The following is a 5635-nucleotide window of genomic DNA, read 5'->3' as shown; positions in this document are numbered from 1 at the left end:
AGGCTACCGACCGGTCTATCAAGAGCAGGTCGTCTAGGTATGCTATGACCGCTATACCCTGAGCCCTTAATCTGGCCAGAGGAGGAGCCAAGATCTTTGTGAACACTCGAGGTGCAGTGGCTATCCCAAAGGGCAGAGCCATAAACTGGAAATGGCGCCCTCCTACCTCGAAGCGCAGAAACTTCTGATGAGCAGGAAAAATGGGCACATGCAGATATGCATCTCTGATGTCTATTGATGCCAGAAATTCTCCTCCCTGCAGGGTGGGAACTACTGTTCGAATTGATTCCATGCGGAAGGATTGAATCCTTAGGAATCGGTTCAGATCCCTTAAGTCCAAAATGGGCCTGACATCCCCATTTGGCTTTTGGACCGTAAAAAGGTTGGAATAGAAGCCCAATCCCTGGTCCTTTGCGGGAACTATCATAATGACCTCCTGCGACAAAAGTCGCTCTAACGCTAGAAGGAGCGACTGCTTCTTCTCTGGGTCTCTGGGAACATTTGATCTGAGGAACCGAGGAGAAGGGAATTCCTGAAACTCCAGCTTGTACCCTAAGGTTACCGTGGAGACTACCCATCTGTCCTGGAAGTCCTCCTGCCAGAGCTCTGAGAACTGTCGCAGTCTTCCCCCCACTCGAGTGAGCGGGGGCGCCCCCTCATGCAGAGGTCTTAGTGTTTTGCCTAGTAGGCTTCTTTCCCCAGGACTTCTTTTGTCCCTGGGGTTGACTCTTGTCTCTGGACCCCGATGGAGGCGGCCGTCGAGACTGCCTGGAGGCTGAAGCCCCCGGCGCTGGGGAAAGAGTCCCTTTGAAAGAGGGACGCTTACTCTTCTTTTTGACAGGTAAGAGAGTGCTTTTCCCACAAGAGATTCTCTTGATATAGTTATCCAAGTCCTCTCCAAACAACCTTGCACCACGAAATGGAAACCCAGCCAGTAGCTTCTTACATGGTGCTTCGGCTGACCAATTTTTCAACCATAGGATTCTACGTATATGCACCAACCCCAGTGAAAGACGGGAGGTTTGCACGATAGAATCTCTAATGGCGTCAACCACAAAGCATAAGGCCGCTGGAAGGTTAGCAAACCCCTGGGCCTGCTGTTCAGGTAATACTTTGATGACCTGCTTAACATGGTCTCTTAAGTATTGACAGACTCCAATCGCTGCTATTGCAGGTTGGGCCACTGATCCTGCTAAGGAGAAAACATCCTTCAATAGGGATTCCATCCTTTTATCTACAGGATCCCTGAGCATCTGAGCATTGTCTACAGGACAAGTCAGGCTATTATTTATGGAGGAAATGGCGGCATCAATAGCTGGTATTCCCCACATTTTAATAAACTTTTTTTTTCCATCGGATAAAGTGTTGAAAACTTTCTCGGCGGAAAAAAACGTTTGTCTGGGTGATCCCACTCAGAATAAATAAGCTTTTCAAGTAAAGTATGAACAGGAAAAGCATGTGCTGCTTGGAAAGGTTTCAGTGACCCCAAAGCAGAAGAGGATTCTTTAGCAGTTTCAGGTATGGGCAACTTAAATGTGGAGCGGACCAATCCAGTGAGGATCTGCACTAAGACTTTCTCCTCTTGGGAAGTCGCAGAGGGTCCCTCTCCACCTGAATCCTCCGAAGAGGAATCATCCATCCCATCCCGATCCTCTGAAAGGGATTCATCTCCTTTATCCCAGAGCTCCTCTGTCTGAGGGTCTTGGGGAACAGAGGAAAGCCTAGTGCGTTTTCTTCCACTGAGTGAAGACGTAATCACGGCCATTAATCTTTCCTCTAGACCATTAATGGTTGAGGAAAAAACCTCTTGTGTAATATATACAGGGGCTGAAGTGCCAGAAGCAGGTGTAGCCCCTGACCCCGATGGCTCTCCCTGGCTAGCCGTCCCTGGCCCATCCTTAGGGGGGAAGGATGCTGCCGACAGGGGGCCCTCAGAACCTGAACGAGATCCCCTAGTGTCTCTGGTTCCTGGGGTGCTTGAACCTCTTCTACCCATAGTGCAAAGCAACAAGGTGTGAGGTATACAAATGAACACTGTCCGCTGAGCGATGTAGTCTGGCTAAAAGCCTTGCTACCCAATGCTCAGTCTGGTGTTACTTCAGTAAATGCTGCCTAGGAGAATGCCTGTGTCCCACCTTACATGCGACCGTCAGCTCTGTGTCTCTCAGAAGGCTGAGTGCACCTGTACAGAGTGCCTTTAATAGCCTGCAGCTGGCCTGAGTGGGAGTCTAAACACTCTGTGCTGACATCCCGCCCCCTCCTCCCCCCCTCGAGTTTTGAAAAAAACGAGCGCTTCCCGCACTGCCGACTCTCCTGTCATGCTCTGGAGAAAAGGCTGGGGATGGGGGGGGGGGGGGGGGGGGAGGAGGGAGACTGGTAACAAGATTTGCCTGAACGGCTATCTTCAGAGATGGTGGCCATTAGGCCACAGAGCCCGGGTGGTATAACCACTTTCTAGACCCCTGTGGCCCCTCTCTAGCCTGGGGGGGAACATTCAAACATGAGAAATCCCCCCATCCACCTTACCTGCTTGCAGCCTGCTTGATACGCTGGGACATACACAGCGATTACAACACCTGAGACAGACATTCAGCATGTGTAGGTTTGTGCTCCTGGCAGCCCCCGGTGGTCACAATAGGCATAGCATGCATTTACCTTAAAGGAGAAAAGCCACTAGAACTCAAAAATTCTGTGGAATCTCCTCTTACCTTATCCAGCCGCAGGGTGCTGTTTACACAGACCCAATCTTCACCTCTCACGGTGGGCTCCGTTTGAAAAAACCGTCAGAGACTGGGGCCCCCATCAGTAGGGGGATCCAACAGTTCTGGGACCGTAAAGCACCTCGCCAGAAATTAGGAAGTTTAAAGCCATTTTCTGATCTGCGGGGTCCAGCTCTCTAAAAAGAGAAGCATTACGGGTAAAACCTCGTTTCTTCGGACACGAGGCCCGGGTACCATTCAATTCGGCCATGAAAAGACACTTTGAATGGATCCGGTTCGCCTGGCTTGCCCCAGTATAGGATCTTAGGATATTCCCTTTGGAGCTCAGCACAGGACATCTTTACACGTCCATCACCTAAGACACTGGCGTAAAAACTGAGGTATCCCTGCAAGGGGGAGGGATTATATAGGGGGTTGAACTTCCTGATAGGGTGTGCCAGTGTCCAATCACCAGTGATACCTATATAACCCATCAGTAATTACTGTGGCTCTGTGTCCCGTGATGTTCGAGAAAGAAAAATAAATTAAAATTTTGTAAATAAGTTATTTTTCTCCTTCGCTGATGAGGCTGCACTAATATGCAGCACTTATGGACGCTGGTAGGTGGCACGGATAGGCGTCACTCTTAAGCCCCATACACATTTTCTGCAGATTTTTGTCTTCTGATTTACCAAAACCATATAATATGAGGTCAAACCTTAAGAGTTTCAATTTGTATGCAATCAGGCAGTCCCTTGCACTACATGGTTTTGGTAAATCGGAAGACAAAAATCTGCAAAAAATCTAATAGTGTGTATAGGGCTTTAATCCCAGTTTATGATCTTACTTTTCATGCATTTATGCACCCATGCAAAGATCAACAGACTGTGCCTGGGCTAGAGACTTGTACTAGACGATGACCTTATGACTCTGACACAGGTTATGCATAGGAAGATTATATTTGTGTAGTTATATTGAGCGATTAATGCAATAGGTTGCCAGTATTGAGTTCTGCCAGCCCTAGACCTGTCTTTGTTCCAGCACCCTATTCACCCACTGTGGTTCTAAGGTGGGGTGCTGGTCCCATCAGGGCACTAGCTGGACAGCAACTGGTATGTACATGCAGGTGCCGATACGGGCAGGTTAGGGGACCTTTGTGGGATGGGTATGCCCCAGCTCCCGCTGGGGGATTGGTTTTCTCCCATTGTAGAGCACACGCTTCTGGGATTGGTATTGGGCAGGTACAGGAGGGGAGGTTTTATATGCAGGGTGGGGGAGTAGTAGTGGGGGGGACCTTGGATGTGTGATTCTTATTATGCACAATAAACTTTGAAGAGGTATGCATATGTCCTTTCTTTTTTGTTTGTATAAGGGGCTGCACTGATCATCAGTGCCCTGCAGATGTCCCCATTAAGGAATGCCGCTGACCTGCTCTCCTCGTGCACGGTCAGCGTGAAGAGAGGAATGCGGATAACTGGCATTTCCTGTTTACACTGTGATCAGTTGTGATTGGACACAGCTGATCACATGGTAAAGAGCCTACGTCAAAGGATCTTTACCGTGATCAGTGATGCCTTGTGTCAAGAATGGGAGGCCATCATATGACGTCCTCCCAGAATGAGAGTGCTCCCATCCGTCCATCATTTTACTATGCGGCGGGTTGGAAGCAGCTAAAGAGCTACAGGCAAAGCTGGTACCTGACACTTCTGGGTATGTTAAATGCCTGACCCCCACCAGGCATTACGATTGCTCCAGTCAACCCTTACATCACTACAGAAAGTCGTGAAGTAGTGGCCAGCAAGAGCAACCACAAAGCTCAGTGGGGAACCAGGGATCCAACACACCCAGAAGTGCCAGCTACTAGCTTTGCCTGAATCGAAGAAAAGGCTGGACAGCCACACTCTGTTGACACCTTTATTGAAGACGGTTTAAAAATTCTTCTGGTACAAAGACATCAGAGACACAGGATCAATGAAAAGATGACATGTTTCACACCACTATGGGGTGCTTAGTGGTGTGAAACATGTCAGCACCCCATAGTGGTGTGAAACATGTCAGCTTTTCATTGATCCTGTGCCTCTGATGTCTTTGTACCAGAAGAATTTTTAAACAGTCTTCAATAAAAAGGTGTCAACAGAGTGTGGCTGTCCAGTCTTTTCGTCGATTCATTCCTACATGCAGAGCCAGCACCTGTTTCCATTAGCAGGTGGGATGCATTATGAGATGTTTGCCTAGAGCAGCGTTTTTTTTTTTTGTTACTAGCTTTGCCTGTAGATCTTCCAGAGAGCAAATATTTAATTCACCACCCGCCAGAAAAGTAAGAACTACAATTTATTTAAGAGGCTGGTTTTTTGTTTTTTTAATTTTCACTTGACTGCTTCATGAGTACTTTCAAAATCCTTAAAATAGAACAATAGGCAAAAGTTTTTTCTTCATTTTGGATAGAGAAAGTGAAGGCTATAACCCCTGTCAGGCTCCCCCCCCACCATTTGTGACCCACTTTGGAGATATCCCTTGACTTCCTGTCCCATAGCAAAACAGGAAGTTAGAGAAAATTAGAAAATTCCTATAAAATTAAGGGGATCCCTTGGGGACCCCCAGGTCACCAAAACTAGTGTCCCCATTGGAAGATTTCTCCTCTAACTTTTCTGGGGATAACCCAAAATGTGTGATTTTCTTTTACTTTCAATGAAAATGGTAAACAGGTCAAATAGAGAGGGCGAATCTACCCAACGGGGCCACAGACAGCAATAATAACTGACAGGTGTTCTAATCCCTCTCCACTCCATCCAAAACCAAAAAACATCAGGATCAGGAACATCAGCATAAAATGAGAGCTCCTGATCTGCTTGCTCCAGGTCAGCGACAGAAAACACAAAAGCCATTAGATCAGCATGAAAACCCAGAAACAAGTATTATCGGAACAAGAGGTCAGC

Source organism: Aquarana catesbeiana, linkage group LG03 (genome assembly GCF_042186555.1).
Source record: "Aquarana catesbeiana isolate 2022-GZ linkage group LG03, ASM4218655v1, whole genome shotgun sequence".
NCBI classification, from domain to species: Eukaryota; Metazoa; Chordata; class Amphibia; order Anura; family Ranidae; genus Aquarana; species Aquarana catesbeiana.
The sequence above is the reverse complement of the archived record's forward strand: the minus strand, read 5'-3'. Positions refer to the sequence as shown.